Source organism: Balaenoptera acutorostrata, chromosome 5 (genome assembly GCF_949987535.1).
Source record: "Balaenoptera acutorostrata chromosome 5, mBalAcu1.1, whole genome shotgun sequence".
Lineage (NCBI taxonomy): Eukaryota > Metazoa > Chordata > Mammalia > Artiodactyla > Balaenopteridae > Balaenoptera > Balaenoptera acutorostrata.
Window position 1 is genome coordinate 26116391 of NC_080068.1, and position 19365 is coordinate 26135755.

Consider the following 19365-nt stretch of genomic DNA (forward strand, 5'->3'; position numbering starts at 1 on the left):
TCCCACTTAATTCTCACTTCAAATCTGAGATAGTTATTATTATCTGTACTTAATAGATGAGAAAACAGGCTCAGGTAGATTTCAATGACTTTCCCAAAGTCACTACAGCCTAGATTTGGAGGAACAAAGTCTTATAGTAGGTCTTTTAAATAAATGCAACAGTCTTTTCAATGCAACACAAATGTGTCTAAAGCTAGAATGTATGGAGACAGAATCAAAAACATGCCTGTGAAAGAAAGCCGCCAGTCCTGTTTGGATGGGCTCAGAATTCTTGTCTATTGGGCCCTCTCCACAATAGCTCACCCAGACTGCCTCATGGGAACCTTATAACATCAAAACATTGTTCAAAAAATTGCTACTTTTTTATCCAAAATCATGGGATTTGGGTAGTGATTTTTAAATGTCCCCATATGTGTTTCTACCTAGAGTACCTCAGATCTCGTACTGGTTAGTATTCATATTATCAAATTTCATTTTTAAGGCATGGTACTTTTAGACAAGCTCCAAAATATATCTTTTGCATTAGTATTGAACTGCTGTAAAAACTCAGTATCGGGGCTTCCCTGGTGGCGCAGTGGTTGAGAATCTGCCTGCCAATGCAGGGGACACAGGTTCGAGCCCTGGTCTGGGAAGATCCCACATGCCATGGAGCAGCTGGGCCCGTGAGCCACAATTACTGAGCCTGCGCGTCTGGAGCCTGTGCTCCGCAACAAGAGAGGCCGCGATAATGAGAGGCCCGCGCACCGCGATGAAGAGTGGCCCCCACTTGCCGCAACTAGAGAAAGCCCTCGCACAGAAACGAAGACCCAACACAGCCAAAAATAAATAAATAAATAAATAAAATTAAAAACAAAACCAAAATAAACTCAGTATCTTTTTATGTTGTTTTACTGTAAACCATCTCAAATCATTTTTGGAAGTGTGCAGGGAATAAATTATGAATAAATAAGTACATAAATTAAAAATATCCAGTTTCTGCCAGAAAAGAACAACCTGAGTCCAGATTTTGTATCATCCTGGGGTGATTATTATTCATAGAATGTTCAAGTAGCACTTTCACATACCAAAAACTATCTCTCCTTTCTACTGAGCACAATAGATTATTTGAAAACTTCTACCTGTTAATCTCTCTATACTTTTCAAACGTGTTTGTGATGATAAGGTGACCAACCAGCCCATTTGCCCAGGTCTCTCCAGGTTTCAGCACTGAAATCCACCAGCCCTGAGCATATCAAAACATTGGTCATCCTCACAGAGAACAGGTTGCCAAGGGGGAGGGGGTTGAACAGGTTGCCAAGGGGGAGGGGGTTAGGGGAGAGATGGAGTGGGAGTTTAGGGTTAGCAGATGTAAGCTATCATATATAGAATGGATAAACAACAAGGTCCTACAGTATAGCACAGGGAACCATATTCAAAACCCTATGATAAACCATAAAGAAAAAGAATATTTTAAAAAGAATATATATATGTATGTATATCTGAGTCACTTACTGTACAGCAGAAACTAACACAACATTGTAAATCAACTATACTTCAATCAAATAAATAAATAAATAAATAAATAAAACCTTGGTCATCCTAAAATGGTGCAGGGAAATAGTTAAACTAGAGGTGTCTTCTTGAACTAAGTATTTTTCAGTGATTTTTTAAATCATTTTTAAAATTACAATTAGTGTTTACGTGCTGGATGCAGAAAACACTATGGAGATATAGGTCTGTATGGGTTAGAATCCCAAGATAAGTGTCATATGATTTACGACCCCATTGCAGTGTCTTTGCCCTGCCCTGTCTACAATGGTGGATCTTTTTCTCTCTCACACACTCTTTCGCAGTATCACATTACCTGAGAAATTTTGACAGGGAAATTTAAACCAGTGGGAGAAAAATTCTCCTGAGGCTTTGAGAGGACTTTCATCACTGCTAGTGAGTGCATTGTTGCTTCAAGCGTCCAACTGAAAAGAAATACAGGAACCTAAGCATGGAAATTAGAAAGTCTTAACAGAAGCAAATTATAAGCTTTTCACTTGCTTTCACTTGTTGTTGAGCTCAATGATCTAGTCTATGAAATGGAAAGTGGATGTTCGTAGAATCTGACTTAGTGACCCGTCCATGGGGAAGTCCTCACAGTTTTAAATAGAGAGATGAACGTGGTTCTTACCACAATCCGATGTTTGTAACTTGAATGTAACTTACATGCAAAGTTCCACTACGCAGAAGAACTGCCATTGAAAATAATATAACTGAACTGGGGGTATGGATGAGCAGGCCTGAAGACGCCTCCACACACACAATATTTCTCCCACTTGTCTATCTGCAGCTTCCTGAGACAGGGCACCAGCAGATGCGGGGTCCATTAGCCTGAGATAAACAAGTCTCAGCTTCAAGAAAACCTGGAGGACTCATGTTCATAAAAGCAAGTCTTTCTCTTCTGCATGATTCCAATAAGCAAACTGTTTTATACACCCGTCAATGGAAGAGAGCTGGAGTATATAGCTATGCAGCATTTTAAAAAGACATAAACAAATTGTGTGTACAAAAATCTTTCTGGATATTCATTTTTTTTTTAAATCTCTATAACTGGAGCACAGACCCAAATAAATGAGCTATAGCTTCAGGCTAGTTACCCAACCCTGTCGCTCCATTGTAATGGGCCAAAACTGATGATCTTAGAGGTACTTTCACCAGATTTGACAACTGGAAACCAAATATCAAACTGAGCAATGTTTGCTGGATTATATTTTTTTGATTTACAGGTATTACAAATTTTGGACAATTTTATGATACTTCCTTGGTGAGCTGTTGAAGAAGTAGAACTCACATTTTGATATTTTAAATATTTATACTGAATGTATCTTCTTAGGCTAATTTAAGTAAAATAATTTAAAATAAACATATGTTTAGAGCAAGGCTGTGGCCCAATAATGGGAAAGAGAAGCTTTCGAACCTCGTGTGCCCCTCTCTTTCCTGGACAATGAGATGCCATTAAGCCAAACACATGAACAGGAATGGGCAAAGCTAAGGTGGGCCCATGGTGCATGGGGCATGCTGCCTAATTCCCTGGTCAGTTTGGAGAATGAATACTAAAAAAGGAAAATACTTAGACAGAATGATTGATGTCTAATACAGGCTCTTACATATAGCATGAAAAACCCTCCAAATCAAAACTGTACTGAGAGGCACACCAGGTTGCTTACAAGAAGACTAAGTCCCATTAAGCTGCCAATTCTCCTCAATTCCATTTATACACTCAAATTTCAATTAAAATCTAAAAATATGTGGGGGTAACTTTTCCAAGTTATTCTAGAAAGAGTCCAGAAGAAATATCAGTGAGAATGTCTTAAAAGCTACAGAAAAATAAACAAGAAGAGAGCATCAATACTACCAGGTATTAAGCAAATAACAACATCTAAACCTGTGTAATATTAATAAAAAATACTGACAGAACACTAGAATGAAGTAAGTATACCAGAACCAGAAACCCACTATGTGGGAGTGTGTGTGTGTGTGTCTGTGTGTGTCTGTGTGTGTGTGTCTGTGTGTTTACCTCTAGAATCAGATAACATGATGTGATAGAATCACAAATAAGTGGGAAATGGATGCATTATTCAAAAACTGCTGCTGAAAAATGTTATTAGGAGGGAAATCAATTTAATTCTTATCTCACACCATACACCAAAACAATGTTGGTGGAAAAGTGATAAAAAAAAATCATTAAAGAATTAGATGTAAATTGTTTTAGGGGAAGAATAATTTAGGTAAATGTTAATGAGAAAGTATTATCTAAGCAAAAAAAAAAATAATACAATGGGAGAAATATGACATTCAACTTAACAACCCACACATTTTCAACTTTCATATATTAAAAGAAAGCAAAGCGATACAGATAACATAAATGACAAAAAGACAGTATCATAAAGGACACTAAAATTGATGAAAAGAAAACCAAGGTCCCAATATGCAAAAATGCTAAAAATATAAATTAATATTTAAAATAAAGTACAAATGAAAATAAGCATTACAAAAATGTTCAGCCTCAAATGTCAAGGACCTAGTCAATAGCGCAGGAAACATTATTCTATATCATGTAATAATCTATAATGGAAAAGAATCTGAAAAAGAATATATACATATGTATAACTGAAGCACTTTGCCATAACCTGAAACTAACACACTGTAAATCAACTATAATTCAATTAAAATAAATATATATAAATAAATCAAATTTAAAAATTTGGAGCTTTGAAACAACAACAACAAAATGTTCAGCCTCACTTAATAAAACAATAGTAGAAGAATGCAGTAGTTTAAAGCCTAGACTTTACAGTAAAATCAGTCTTGGTCCAAGACCCAATTCGACCACTTACCAACTGTGTGACTTCCGGGTAGCCACTTAACCTCTCAAAATATAACTTTCCTAACCTTTAAAATGGGATGGTAACATTGTCCTCCTCCTACAGTTGTTGCAAAGATTAAATGAGATAATATAGATAAAGGTCTTGTTTGATGAATGGGCTGCACAAGGTGTGCAATAAGTTTTCTTGTTGTGGTTGATGTTAAAATCATCTTCCTCATTCCAATTAACAAACTTAATAAAAAATAATCATATCCCTCAGTGCTGGTGAGGATGGAGATGTGACTTATGTACTTCCAGGGAGAATGAAAATGGGTGCAGTCTTTCTAAAAAGCAGTTTGGCAATATGTATAAGGAATTTTTTAAAGGTTTATACTTTTTATCCAGAATACTAGTTCTAGGAATCATTCCTAAGGAAACAGTAAAAATGATAGACAAGGGATATTAGAAAATGAGGTCATACAGAAAAGATTCATCACAGTGTGTTAACAGGAAAAAAATGCCAAAAAGTCAAAGTTGCAAGGATGGCTAAACAAATGATAGTGATTTGTATGCCTAACTACCAGATGGCAATTTAAAAAAAAAGAAAAGAAAGAAAAGGTTAGAGCAGTGTTTACAGGCACAGGAAAAGTGATTTTCTTTTTTATTCATTGCTGTAAACCAGAAAAGAGCTTAGCATAGTACCTGGCACATAGTAGGTGCTCAATCAAGTTCTAAACTGAATTGAACAACAGAATTCTAAGTGGAAAAAAATATCAAGACATTTTCACACACACACACACATGCATGCATGTACTATAATCTCAACTTTTGTAGAAGAATCACAAAATCTAGAAAGAATCACAGGATTCTAGAAAGAAATATGATAAAACACTAAAAATATGTCCTTGGATGATTTTTTTCTGCCTCTTTAGACTTTTCTCTACTTGCCAAAATTTTTTCAATGGAGATCTATTACATTTATAATCTGGAAAAAAAATGAGTAGAAAAAAAAAATCAACTGGAAGCCAACTGGCTCAATTATTTCTTGTTACACTATTCTGAGTATGTACCATTCTTCACTCCCACCCAAAATATAAAGTGAGAAATCGGAATATGAATAGCATGAATAAATTGGGAGGCAGTCTTTAAAACACAGCCCAGGAAAGAAAACATTATAGTAAATTTCAAAAAAGTCAAAAAAATTATCTGTCTAGTATTAAGAAAATTATACAGGGCCTTTGTTCCTTATATAATTTTTACATATGAAAAGTATGGCATGGCTCAAACCCTTTAGATACAAAATACTTGTTTTCTCTACCATGGAATTATATTTTCTCTTAGACACATAATATCATAATGATTTATACATAATGGTTACTGTCAATTTTTTGAAATCTGAAAAAATCCTACTCATTTAAAATTTCAACTCAACACAAAATCTTACAGGTATATTTTAGGAGATTCATGACATTTTCAAAGGGGAGGACCAAACGATTTCTCAGATTGCCAAATTCTCAAACACACTCACCAGGGATAACTAGCTCTAGAAAGTGAAGTACCATGTTACCTAGAGCATAAAATCACCTGGAGGTATGACCACCGGCCCACTGGCTGGGCTCATTCACTGAAAGGCCAGTTTCCAGGACTGTGTGATTTAAAATTCACACTTCAGCAAAATTATAGATTACTACGTGTAAGTAATTTAAGACAGCTGGTAAAATCTTGACTCTTGCAAACTAAATTCTCGCATGCCAAGGGCCTGCTGTTGTCTACAATGTCTGCCTCTTTAGAAGTAAAATGTTACATAAGAGAACTGTAGTGACAAGGTATGCAGACAGTCAGTATTTGTTTTAATCGAAGAAGCCTAATGCAGTCATTGGTTTATCAAGCATGTACTAACTACCTACCACGTTCAAGGAACATTACTGCACACTTCTGATGATTAAGAAAATACGACATAGAACCTAAGTTGAAATCAATTCCTTAATTATATAGTCTGCCATATTTTCCAGAAACAAATTCATAATTTGTGCATAATTTAACTAATGCCAAGATTCCTAATTTTTTAGTTGAAATATGTAGTGTTCTTACTTTAGTAATTTTTTTTTTAACTTGCCCTTCATATGATACCTATTTTTGTAAATAACTGCTTCACAAGTATATTTCCTTTGATATAATTTCTAGGATTTGCTTCCCAAAACTGCAGAAAGGGGAAAAGCTAGTGAGATTGTGGATGAAACAAGAATGGCCATGATTTGACAATTACTGAAGTTGGCTGGTGGGAACACGAGAGTTCACTGTACTATTTTTTATTATGTTTAAAATTTTACGTAGTACTAAAAAGTCTTTTAAAAGAAGTATATTTCTTAATTATGCAAATTTATGTTGATTAATTTTTCCCTTGGTTTCCATTCCCACAACTGCCCCATCCAGTGAACATGGTTTGAAACACCTACCCTGTTGACCTTGAGGAGGTTCCAATCAGGTGGCTACACTATGCACGGGACCCATTCTGGTGCACGGAGGATGGAATAAATTTTAATTCTGACATGGCCCATGATTTAGTCATTCAGCCAAAGAAAGGGATGCTGACATCCAGATAAACCAAGAAGAAATGGTTTGGATAAATTTCAGCTGTCACAATAAAGTAAATTAGAGTGCTACGTGGCTAATCCAATTTGGTCACTGTGATGGCCAGGCCATCACTATTACAGAGGACATTAGGGAACTGCTGAAGTGTCAGGGAGACAATCTGCACTTTTTTTTCTTTTTTGCATTGTCCCAAGGGCAATAAGATAGAGGAAAAATTAAGAATTATAGCCTTCAACACTTAGAAAAAAGAATTTGCTCAGCCCGTGTAATGAGAGGATTAGGATTAAAATGCAAATGGTTAATACAATGTCTGTTTTAGAATGACCATACTGGGGGTGGGGAAGAGTTCTACCATGTTCACTTAATTTTGTCTTTACCTTTTTCTTACCCAGTCATAAGCAGAATTCTGGCACGTTTAGTTCAATTAATTGCTAAGAATTCCCCACACGAGCAGACCCCACATAAAAGCAGAGTGTGTTAAATATTACAATCAAATCTTTAAAGTATTACAAACAATAGATCTTATACATATACTGCTAAGGATTTAGCTGCCTGTTGATTTTAATTTCATTAGCTCGCCCGTGATATAAATAAATTCTGTGTAAAAGAACAGCTTTAATAATGAATATATTGCAATTAAAAAGACCCAAGGCTACTAAGCATTGCACACTGCCACCTAGTGCTGTCTCTTTCACTCCAAATGCACAATGGACGCCTTCAGGAAAGTGGAAATGCTCTATTTTAAAGCAAATTTATCCAAAAAACATAGCTCTGGAACATATTTATTCATAACTGCTTCAAGAGAAGAAAGCTATTAGGGAGAAATGAAATTACACATGCCATAAAATCATCCCTGTCTCATAAATTTAGGTAAAAAAGATCTGATTAGATTAGTAAATATAAAAAGTTATGGGTTTTGTTAATGAAGACATGAAATTTTTTTAAAGGGTGATTTTTTTTAATACTGTGCAGCAAGTATGTAACATATTCTATTATGAATGTGATATATGCCAGTGCTCCAAGTGGAATATGTTGTTATCTAGCAAGTTCGGTATATGAAAATGTTCAAAAGGGCTTTGTAGGATGTTAAATAATCACTAATGATACTTTCAAGCTTTCTTAAGGACATAGCTATAATCTCCCCTCATCTACAGGTTATAACTTCAATTTAAGACGTCACTGGTTTTTAGTTCTACTTTATTTTCCCAACGGTGAATAATTTTTATGGTTTGGTTGTGCTAATTGCTCAGGCTCATCTCTGATCTTTTGGCTAGAAGAGTAAAGCCCCAAGAAAATGAAATGAGAAATGTTTGAAAGACTGGATTAAAGAAAGTGTTGCTATAGAGAACTTTGCTATGGGTAAGGGAGTGCATTTTATTTGCTTCATTGTATTCTGCAATGGTAGTCCCCAGTTTGGTCTACTTAATGCACTGTAGCTACCTATTTTAAGAACTAAGGTGAAAGGTGAAAGACTCATATTTCTGCCCATTAAGTTTGTTATAATGAAAAATGCTCAGAGGATTCCCTTTAAATCATTGCTGCTTAACTTTTTAAAAATCACACTCCGTTTTGAGACACATAAAAATCTGTTTCTCCTTTTAAAGTACTTATAATTTATAAATACATGATATATTAAAACAACTCATATATGGAAATTTTAAAGAACTATATTTTATGTTGATCTTGGAAGACATTTTTCATTGTTGTTGTTACTCAGATAATTCAAATTCAGAGTGAGTATTAAGGCCACCTGTATATCCCACAAACTTCTCTCCATCCTTGGCAATGTGGAAAATAGAGCACAGAGCTCAGTAATTCCAACATCAGGCCTGTTGCAGTGCTTCATTTTAACAACCAGAGACGCAGGTAGAAAAAGAAAGATAAGAGACAAATGGATGGAAGGAAAGGAATGAAGGAAGGAAGGAAGGAAGGAAGGAAGGAAGGGAGGGAGGGAGGGAGGGAGGGAGGGAGGGGGAGAAGGAGGGAGAAGTTCATCTTTGAGGGAAGTGTTGCCTCCATCCCCTTGAAATCATTAATTTAGATAATTCCCAAAGGAATCTCTGATCACAGCCACATGATCTAGACAACTTCTCACTACTTCCTTTAATCAGCTTAACCAAATGAATACTGCCAAGTCTATTCCACTTAGCTCTGCATAGAGCTATTTTGAGGCCTCTCCACACAATTAGGACACCTAGTTGGCATGGCTGCCAATGCAAAAGACAGAACTTACTCAAAATATTGCAATGTAAGAAACTCAGTTTGGAAAACATGATTTAAGAGCACAGATTACATTGAAATCCAATTCCTCACACTATGTTGGGATTACATCTATCAGTGTTCGATAAAATTACAAAGTCAATTGGAAAAAAAAAGCCTGAAGTTGCAGCTCTTAGATATTCCACCGGCCTTATGGTATACCATGTATTAACAAGATACTTCTAGGACATAAGATAGTGGTTACAACTGTCCCTTATATAAGAAAAATCCCACAGCAGTTGCAGGTATACAAACGAGATAATTATAATAATAAAACTTCATAAGCCTTTTCAAATGCTCCTATTGGTCGACAAGGTCATGAAAACATATAAAGTAAGTGAACTAACAAGTCTTGATTCAAATGATAATAATGCCTGGGACTCTCAAGATTGCTTAAAATTTTCTTCCATATTTTAATGTGTTTCTAGGTATCAATACATACTGCATTTAAAGTTTTGGAAAACAAAAGCTATGTGCATCTTGCACACAAAAATGCAATCATGGCATTATCATTTGGATTTATGTAAAAATAAATGTTTAAACTGAAATTATTTGTCTAATAACCTCATTTCTTAGCCTGAATATGAAAGTATGTATATTTGTGTATCCTAAAGAGCTTTATAATCAAAGATTTCTAACTCAATATTAAAAAGTAGTAACAAAGTGGCTATGAAGCACATTCCCTAGGGCTTTAGAAAGATAGATAGAACACACTGAAAAATTAAGGTACAGAATACAGAAGAGGCAGATACAGCTTTCAAATGAATATTAACATTAAACTTGAGATTATTTAAAACAGCACATTTCTAGCTATTAAAATCCCCATGGTTATGAAAGACAAGAATTTATTCCACACAGATTACAAAAATTATGATATTTATATCTCTAATATTAGTACTGGCTGGGGATTGTGCACTATGAAATAAGAAAATGTAACATATTCAGTAAGCATTTTGCTCACTAATTATTTCATAACTTTTTTAACTTTGTGTTCTCAGATGTCAGGTAATTACCTGACAACTGACATCTATTCAGTTGCTAAGAGATATGAGATCAGTTTGCACTTTTTTCTTTGTCTTTAGGAGAACTGCCCTCTTGGGTTTTGCCTCAAAGTAGTGAAAGTAGCCTCTGTCACCCATGTGCAAATTAATATTACTTGTACTAGAAGAAACTCCCAGGTCTCAGAAAGGAAATGAATTGCTTTCAATCTGCACAATTTAGAACAAATATCTGGCTTTTCCCTAAGCTTAAGGAGTTTTCCATTTCACACCACTCAAATATAATAGCATTATTTTATAATCAAATTTAACTGATGAGTCTATCTTATGAGTATTTTGACAAAAACCTTACGGGGAATGAAGTCATTCAGTCGATTTGCATCCCCAAAGTGAAGCTCAAACCCGACATTTGGAAAGTACTTTCTGCCTATAACTTTGACCATGTGCTTCTTTAAACAGCTGGAGGAACAAGACTAAACTTGGTCTATCTGGTTTTTCTTATACTTTATCAATGGATCAAAAACAAAACACCGTTATAAATATGTACATCCTAACTGGTCATTAATTTATCACAAATAAATATTGATTTGCCTAATCACAGAGAATATTCTTCAAAAATACGAGCAGTATTTCAAGCAGCACATATGTTTCTGAAAGACACTGAGGATCTAGTCTCTCAGAACCTTTCAAGGACAATGTCCTAAAGCACATTTGAGAGAAATACATTGGAAAAGCATTCCACTGCAGTCGCGTTTTACATTACTACAAATCCAAGAGGCTCAATTTTTAACGCTCAAGTACGTATTACAGAGCCATTGATCATTTACTCCGGTGTCACATCAATGCTCTACTGGGGTATATCACAAAGGAACACAAGATCATGCATTTCTTTGTCTGTTAAGTGAGACAGTGCCCACTTACCCAGTCCTCTTTTTACTCAACTTCTTGCACTAGCCAGCTGCCCTGTCGGTGGTTCCTTGCACCTTATATGCTGCTTTAGCATCGTCAGATTACTACTACTGCTGGTCCAGAACCCATTAAGAAAACTCCTATGACAAGCCAAGGTCTTGGAAATGTAGTCCTACACCTACAAACGGGCTATCCAGTGCCCATCTCGAGGGAAAGAAGACAATCTACCCCCTGTCTTCCAGGCTTTCACTTATTTTATAGAGCCACACCTTTAACAAACAGGTTCTGTCACACTGAGAGGAAGGAGATATGTAAAATGTAACACCTGGAGTCATAAAATGTAATGACCTCAAATAACACACCTCAGAAAGAGGGAGGAAACCTAGTTCCCGGCGGAGGGGATTGGGGGGAGACAGGCAAAGTTAATCTGCATCATTAAAACGAGAGTAATAGAAAAAAACCCTCTCGGGTTTTTCCAGTAAGTTTGGGGCGGCAGCGGCAACCTAATCCATACGCACATCCTCGCCCTTATAAACCCCTTGTCCCCAAACAGAAACTGCCGGTGCCTCTCCACCGTGTAGGGGCAGACACCACCCCCCAAAAGGGAGGAGAGTTCAGAGACATAGGGAGGGGCAAAAGCAGATACGTGGGGCTCCAGCATCCCGATCTTAGTCGCAGCTACAAGCCCGAAAGTCCATTCAGGAACCAGCCCCTGGCTCCTAACATCCCCGGCCTGGGGCCCTCCCTGCCAAAGGTGCCAGAGAGCTCGCAGACCCTGCAGCGCAGCTGTCAGACGCCAAACAATGACTTCCCCACGCCAGCCCCGCGACCACGGCCCCCCACCGCCCTCCAGCCACGGCCCCGCGCTGTCGAACCCCTTTAAAAATGAGACCTCTCTGGGGCAGGACAAGAGATGCTCGGTGGCCAAGAAGAGACGCACCGGGCTTCTCTGCCGGAATGAGTTGCCGGGAGTGGGATGGGGGTGGCCATGGAGAGGGGGCTCCTTAGGAAACACCGAACCACGGGGCAACGGAGACCCCGGTATCAATCTCCCTTACTCCCACCCCACCCCCACCCGCTCGCCTCGAAGACGGCTTCTCCCGAGGCGGGCGGCGGCGGCAGGTTAGCGGCCGGGAGGCGGTGGAGAGCGAGTCCCCCGGGGCACCGCAGCCTCTCCAAAAGGACCGCGAGGCTGGGCGGGCGCCGCCTTGGAAGGTCAGTGAGGCCAGAGCTCAGAGTTACGCGGGGCCCACAGAGTGAGTGTGAGGGGGCGAGGGTGACGGTGAACCTGAACCTGCGCGCGGCCCCGCCAAGGGGCGTCCGGCCAGGGGGTCCACGGGTGTCAGGGGTACCCCGGCAGCCCGGGAGAGACAGCACACCACACCGCTTAGGAGCGAGGGCTGCATGGGGCTATCGGGGCCGCCAGGCTGAGAAACTTGAGGCCAAACAGACTGGCTCCCCGCCCCCCGCCGCCCGCCCCCGCGCTCTCAGACCCGCTCGAACGCCTCGCGAGCCCCCCACCGTCCCCCAGCCCACCCTGCCGAAGCCCCCGCCGAGCCCTCGAGCCCCGGCGGGTAATTACCTCTCCCGGAGGCGGAGTAGGGGGCGGCAGCAGCAGCAGACACTTTGAGCCTGACTTTCCGGCGTTCGCGGGTCAGCTTGTGCGCGCCAGCGGGAGCTGTAACCTGCTATTTATAGACCGGAGCCTCAGCACCCGGGGCTGGGAACCCGGAGGAAGCGAGCCGGCGGCGCGGCGGCGGCGCAGGGCGCAGGGCGCAGGGCGCGGGGCGCTGGAGGCGGCTCCCCGAGGCTCCCGCGCCTCCCTCCGGCTCCCGGCGCCCGCCGCGCTCCGCGCTCCGCGCTCGCTCCCCGCCCCGCCGCGCGCGCCCCGGAGAAGTTGCACCAGCGCGGCCGCCTCTCCGGCTGCTCACACGCCCCCTGGCACAATCGCTACTTTCTGCCCCCCTCCAGCCCTCCCTGCTCCTCTTCCTCCTCCTCCTCCGCTCGTTACCAGCGGTCTCCTCCCAATGTCACCGGCGGCCGAATAGAGGCAGCGACGGCAGCGACAGTCGCGCAACTGGCGCAGCTCGCTTTCCGCTACCGATGGAGTGGAGTTGGTGACCCGGCCGCCCAATCCGAAATGACCCCAACACGCTTGCTCCGGGTGCGGCCACCCTGCACCCCAACCTTCTGCTGGGCCCCTCTGCCAGCGGGGACGGTCCCCAGCCTGGGCTGCTGGGAGCGCCGCTGCGGAGCGGTGGGGAGAGGTGACCCGACGCCGCCACGCTGCGGCCGGGGCCGCGGAAACCACAGGGTTTTTAACCGGCGGGAGGAGGCGCCCCGGACCCGGGCTCAGACCCGGGAGGCGGGGGGGAGAGGTGGAGGCGGTGTCCCGCGTGACCGGACTTCTGCCTGCCACTGCCCTGGGTCCCGTCTCTCGTGCCACTCCTCCGCCTTGGCCCTGGATGAGGTCGGGCGGAGGAGACCTGGGCACTGGCGAGGCTTCCAACTCAGCGCAGCCCACGGCCACCCACCGCCAGCCCCCAAGTCGCGGCGCGGTGACTGAGGCCGAGCCGCTCCCAACAAGCGTATGACGCGCCTTTGGCAGCCCGGGCGCGTGGGGACAGGTCTACACTCTGCGTGTTTGGGGTGTGGGGAAAACGGGGTACGTAACCGCGCAGTCTGAACCGAGGCTAACACTCCCCCTCTGCCTCGCTAACAAGCCTACTGGCGAAGGCGCACAGCCCGGCTATTCCGGTTGGCTGGGGATTGGGGAGAATGACTCTCCCTATCTGCGCCTGACAGGTGCCACCTGGCGGTTCTCTTGGGGAGGTTTCCACTGCGCGGCTCAAAGGTCACGGGGATGCTGGGAAGGCCGGGCGAACGCCAGTCTCGGCAGGCACCCTCAGCCTTTCCCCTCCCTACGGGCACGTTAAATTTACAGTTTAAATAAGAGTGAGAATGCTAGTACACGCGGGTTACAGTTTGCTCCGCGGAGACGGGACTCCTAGAGTTGGGATGGTGAAGTCGATTTGGGTAAGTCAGTACTTACAGTTACACGGAGTGGGCAGTTGGAGCTGCCCCCAGCTCTCACCCCTGCTGTCGCTCCCTGCATCTAGGCATCCCTTCACTCTGCAAGCATTTAACTGCCACTGGGTTATAAGCTTTATCGATGAGAGCAGAGACTCGGGTGTTCGGGTTTTTTGTTTTTCCCATCACTCTTCCTCAGAACTTGGAACAACGCCTAACATGCTGTAGCTTCCATAAATGTTTACAGATTGAATGAATAAGCACTATGGGCCAGAAACTGTACTTGGCCCATTCTCTCCCTGCAGCCCTTCCCTTTCCTTCTCTTCAAGCTCTTTCTGCTACACTCAGCCACCATCACAGGTGAGCTGGATGGAGAGAAGCAGGAACAAAACGGACGAGCAGTCCGTGCAGGCCCTGCGAGGATGTGGATCACACCTGAGGAGCCCATTACACAATTAAATTTCTCCTCCATGGGGCAGTGCTGAACACACCCATTTTTTGGAAACAAAACAAAACAAAACACCTGTGTCATACTTGGGGCTTGAAGCAATGGATAAATCCCGTTTGCAGAGATCTGCTGGTGAGATGAGACAACTTTCTCATTGGGCAAGAGTTTCAGCCTTTCCTTAAAATACAGAAAGAGGGAAAGACTATCAGAACATCAGGGTGCCAGAGCTTTGCCACTAAAATGAAAAGATGTTTGATATATCTGTCGTCTAACTTTAAACAGAGATTTAGTGTGTGTGTGTGTGTGTGTGTGTGTGTGTGTGTGTGTGTTTATGAAGATTGCCACAGTGCCAGAAGCATTAAACCATTCCTTCTAAAAGACAGGGTTGTAAAACAGGTGCAGCAACTGTCTTTGTGGAAAAGAACACGTAAAGTAAGATACCCAGAAAACCCTCTTGTAATTAAAACCCAGACATTCATCATGCTGACCAAGACCTTTTACAGACCATTTACAGGGCTGCTGGGGACAGCCCTGTGACATACCCATGCATATCATCTAGGAAGTTTTAATTCCAGAGAGAGAGAGAATGAATCAAATACATGTACCACATGACATTTTAAAAACCCATCAATCAGCCTGATATTTACCTTTTTTAGTTATTTGGCAGTGTTTTCCTTGATTAAACCTAGCAGGTTCAGATTCTTCTATGGCTTATTAAACTCATTCAGCACCCACTTTTACAAACCTTAAACTTTTAGCCACTTGTGCCCCCAAAACATAACTCCATTTGCCAATGAAGGACAAAATATTTTTCATTTCCTTTTGATGTATCTTTATAGGGCCAGAGACCAGAGGTGATTCCCAGTAGTTACCTTGCTGTCTAAAGCAATAAAATCAAGCCAGAATCTGCAAGGCTGGCACTGCACCCCCCTTTTTCAGTGAAGTAGCTCATATTTTTTCTTTGTATAGATTCATTATTCCTGGAGATTTTTATTTCAGGTGAGATTGGTACGGCACAAGGAGGATTCTCCATTTTTGTGAGCCTTCACTATGAAAAATCTCTTCTAAAATATAGCACCAAGTATGGCATAGTGGTTTTTTGTTTCCCAAATTTGTTCATTTATATTAATGATAACTTTGTAGATCATCAGTTTTCCTCCCAATTTTTTTTAAATAAATTTATTTGTTTTTTATTTATTTATTTTTCGCTGCGTTGGGTCTTCGTTGCTGCGCGCAAGCTTTCTCTAGTTGTGGCGAGCGGGGGCTACTCTTTGTTGCGGTGCGAGTGCTTCTCACTGCGGTGGCTTCTCTTGTTGCAGGGCACAGTCTCTAGGCACGCGGGCTTCAGTAGTTGTGGCTCGGGGGCTCTAGAGTGCAGCCTCAGTAGTTGTGGTGCACGGGCTTAGTTGCTCCGCGGCATGTGGGATCCTCCCGGACCAGGGATCGAACCCATGTCCCCTGACATCGGGAGAGTTCAGTTTTGATATTCCTACACTAAGATCATCTCTTGTATGTGCATATGTGTATGTGTGTGTGTGTGTAATGAAACTCATGGGAGATGTTATTAGAAATAGAAATTGTACCCAACTTAAGGGGGGGAACTAGTGTAAAGATACCTGGCTATCCATGGAACTCGAGGACAGGAATGCAACTGGGCATCAGTGACAACTTGGAAACAGGGACATGCGTTAAAGACTTTATCTCTCCTTTTTCTCCCACTACCCTACCTGCTCCATCCTTTCTCTCTCTCTCCTCCTTCCCTTTCTCTCCACAAAAACGACTTTCTCTGCTTCTCTGGTGTGCCCTGAGTTACATGGTTACTCACAGAACTTGAACTTCATGACCTATGGGCCAGTTCCAAATTCTCAAGGAAGTACCACTATTGGCTGTCAAACTCCAGTCCAGACAACCATGGCGAGGGGATCACGGTCAAGTTGCATTCCCATAGCAGCTACTGTAGCAATCAGATGGATAATAGTGGTGGGCTGAGGCAGGAAGGGAAGGAAAAATTCCCAGAACATGGGGAGGAGTTCCTGATCCTCTCCCCTGACCGCTATCATCTCTGAATCCTTGTTGTTCCGTGAATAATGGCACAAAAGGCAGAAGGAGGCGGGAAGGAGAAATATAACGTGCCATGACATCTGTGTGTGTGAATGCACATGCCTGTTTAAATCCTGAGTGACGGAGAATGCCTCTTGCTGATGGTGGTGTCCTAAGATGCTGGTCCCAGTGAAAGTAACAGGATGATTTTATGATCTCTTGACCTGGGACTAGATGAGCATGAGGTATCAAGTATTTCACAGACAGTTTACTTTAGCTCCTTTTTTCATGGCAAATTAAATAAGCGATTTTTTTAACTGAAGGCAATGAGTGTGATATCATTTACATTTATCAAAGATAAACATTCTTCTCTCATTTACATAATAGTTATTTCTAAAATGTATATAAATCATGTACTTGAAATTGAATCACATTTCAAATATGATCAGATGGTGAATCTTAACATTTTTCTGGTCAGAAACGCCTTTGAAAATTTGAAGAGAGCTGTGGACTTTCCCCAGAAAATCTTGAGCAGATGCACACATATTTTTTTTAATTTTATTGACGTATAGTTGATTTACAATGTTGTATTAATTTCAGCTGTACAGCAAAGTGACTCAGTTATACATATATATTCTTTTTCATATTCTTTTCCATTATGGTTTGTCACAGGATAGTGGATATAGTTCCCTGTGCTCTACAGTAGGACCTTGTTGTTTATCCATCCTATATATACTAGTTTGGATGCACACATATTTGTAGTGGGATGATATATGACATATTTATTTGAGATCTGGAACTTCAAACATGTTTCTTTTGGCTTCCTCCAATCAAGCCCATTTGAACAAGTGAAACAAAGACTCCAGATTCGTCAACAAAAAGATTCAAAATGCCCAGTTAAGTCAAAACATTGGTTAGGGGTGGGGAGTGCCGGAGCCTATGCAAACTTGGGGAAAGAGTTCCCCTCCCCCCCACTCCTGCCCTGAATGAGATACAAATGAGGTAGAGGTAAGGAAAGAAGACAGAGCTGTTAGAAGTTGCAATGTGGAGAAGGATGTTGTATTCATTTGCTAGGACTATCACAACAAAATACTACAGACTAGCTGACATAAACAACAGAAATTTATTTCTCACAGTTCTGGAGATTAGAAGCCCAAGATCAAGATGCTAGCAGAGCTGGTTTCTCCTGAGACCTCTCTCCTTAATTTGGTGATGACCACCTACCTCTGTGTCCTCACATGGCCATCTCTCTGTGTGCCAGCACTTCTGGTGTCTCTTTTTGTGTCTAAATTTCCTCCTCTTAGACGGACACCTCGAGACTGGGTTAGAGCCCATCCTAACAGCTTCCTTTTAAGCTGATCACCTTTGTAAAGACCCTATGTCCAAATAGACAGTCATATTCTGAGGCACTGGGGTTAGGGCTTCAACATATGAATTTGCAGGGCACGGGGGACACCATACACCCCCTAACAGACATGCACTGCATCAAACTCCAGAAAGAGTCTCGGGGTGGAGGTGAGATAGAGATTTCCCCTTTATGTTAAGAGAGCCCAAGAGTAAAGAAATTTGTATCCAGTTTTCCCATTGAAGTATTTGGAAAATCTCAGTCTTGAGAAGAACCCAGAACACAAGGATGTAAAGTGGGAATGTAAATGGTAGTCTGCCTTATCTAGATCCTAAAGGGCTGAGGGTTACAGCCTTTCCAGCCCCCTGGACTTTCTCATGGTGACTGAGTGGTGACGAATGGGTGCCTGTGACCTGCAGGAGGCCCGGAAGTTAGTGGGAAAGAGAGCCAACGGGACATGGAAGAGGCCACCGAGGAGGGTAAACAGACACAGGACTAAGGAACAGCGTGTCCTGTTGACTGGTATGCAGAGACATGGCTACCATTCTGTGGCATTGCACAGAGCAGGCATGGGGCCAAAGCAATGACCTCAGAAGAGTCAGTGGCTGTGCCCTAGAGCAATGTCGTGTGTCACTCACACCTGGAGAACAGAGGCCAAGTCATCTCTGCAGAAAATGAGAGGAGAGATCATCAACACCCAGACATGTCCCCCAATATCATGATGCTTCATAAGTCTCCCCTGGACTAACAAGCTGCCCCAGAGGTGAGAGAGAAGGAAAAGAGGGAGCAGCAGTATCTTAAACTGGGTAAGTTTTAAACTTGGATAGACTTGGTTTAGGTGACTGGATAGGACTAAGAAAACTAACTGAAATTTTCTGTTTCTGAGTACAAATGGGTGCTTCTAAGTTAATTTTACTGTAGGAAAATTATGTTCCACTTTTTGTACCTGAGATTTAAAGACTCTATTGACTTTTTTTATATATAAGTGTATTTATTTATTTATTTATTGGCTGTGTTGGGTCTTCATTGTTGCACGCGGGCTTTCTCTAGTTGCGGCGAGTGGGGGCTACTATTCATTTCAGTGCGTAGGCTTCTCATTGCAGTGGCTTCTCTCATCACGGAGCACGGGCTCTAGGCACGCAGGCTTCAGTAGTTGTGGCACGAAGGCTCAGTAGTTGTGGCTTGTGGGCTCTAGAGCGCAGGCTCAGTAGTTGTGGCGCACGGGCTTAGTTGCTCTGCAGCATGTGGGATCTTCCCGGATCAGGGATCAAACCCATGTCCCCTGCATTGGCAAGAGGATTCTTAACCACTGCACCACCAGGGAAGTCCCTCTATTGACTTTCAAAAATACATCCTTTACACTTCACATTTTTAATGTATTTTCAAGAAGTACGTAGATCTCCTGGAATAG

The 19365-nt window shown here is 42.0% G+C and overlaps 1 protein-coding gene across 9 annotated transcripts in view; it reads right to left on the bottom strand.

Moving 5' to 3' along the window:
- The window catches only part of INPP4B (inositol polyphosphate-4-phosphatase type II B), a 779792-nt gene extending 766472 nt beyond the window's left edge, over positions 1-13320 (bottom strand). For 6 of the 9 annotated variants that reach the window (XM_057546956.1, XM_057546950.1, XM_057546955.1 and 3 more), the window contains exons 1-2: positions 13103-13320; positions 12674-12779 (exon numbers count right to left, since the gene is read on the bottom strand). The gene's annotated coding sequence lies outside the window, so the exon portion shown is untranslated. Of the gene's footprint in view, positions 1-12673; positions 13026-13102 lie in introns of those variants that run through there. The other 3 variants (XM_057546957.1, XM_028168300.2, XM_057546951.1) reach the window with 3 other exon arrangements.
- Positions 13321-19365: the final 6045 nt, after the last annotated feature.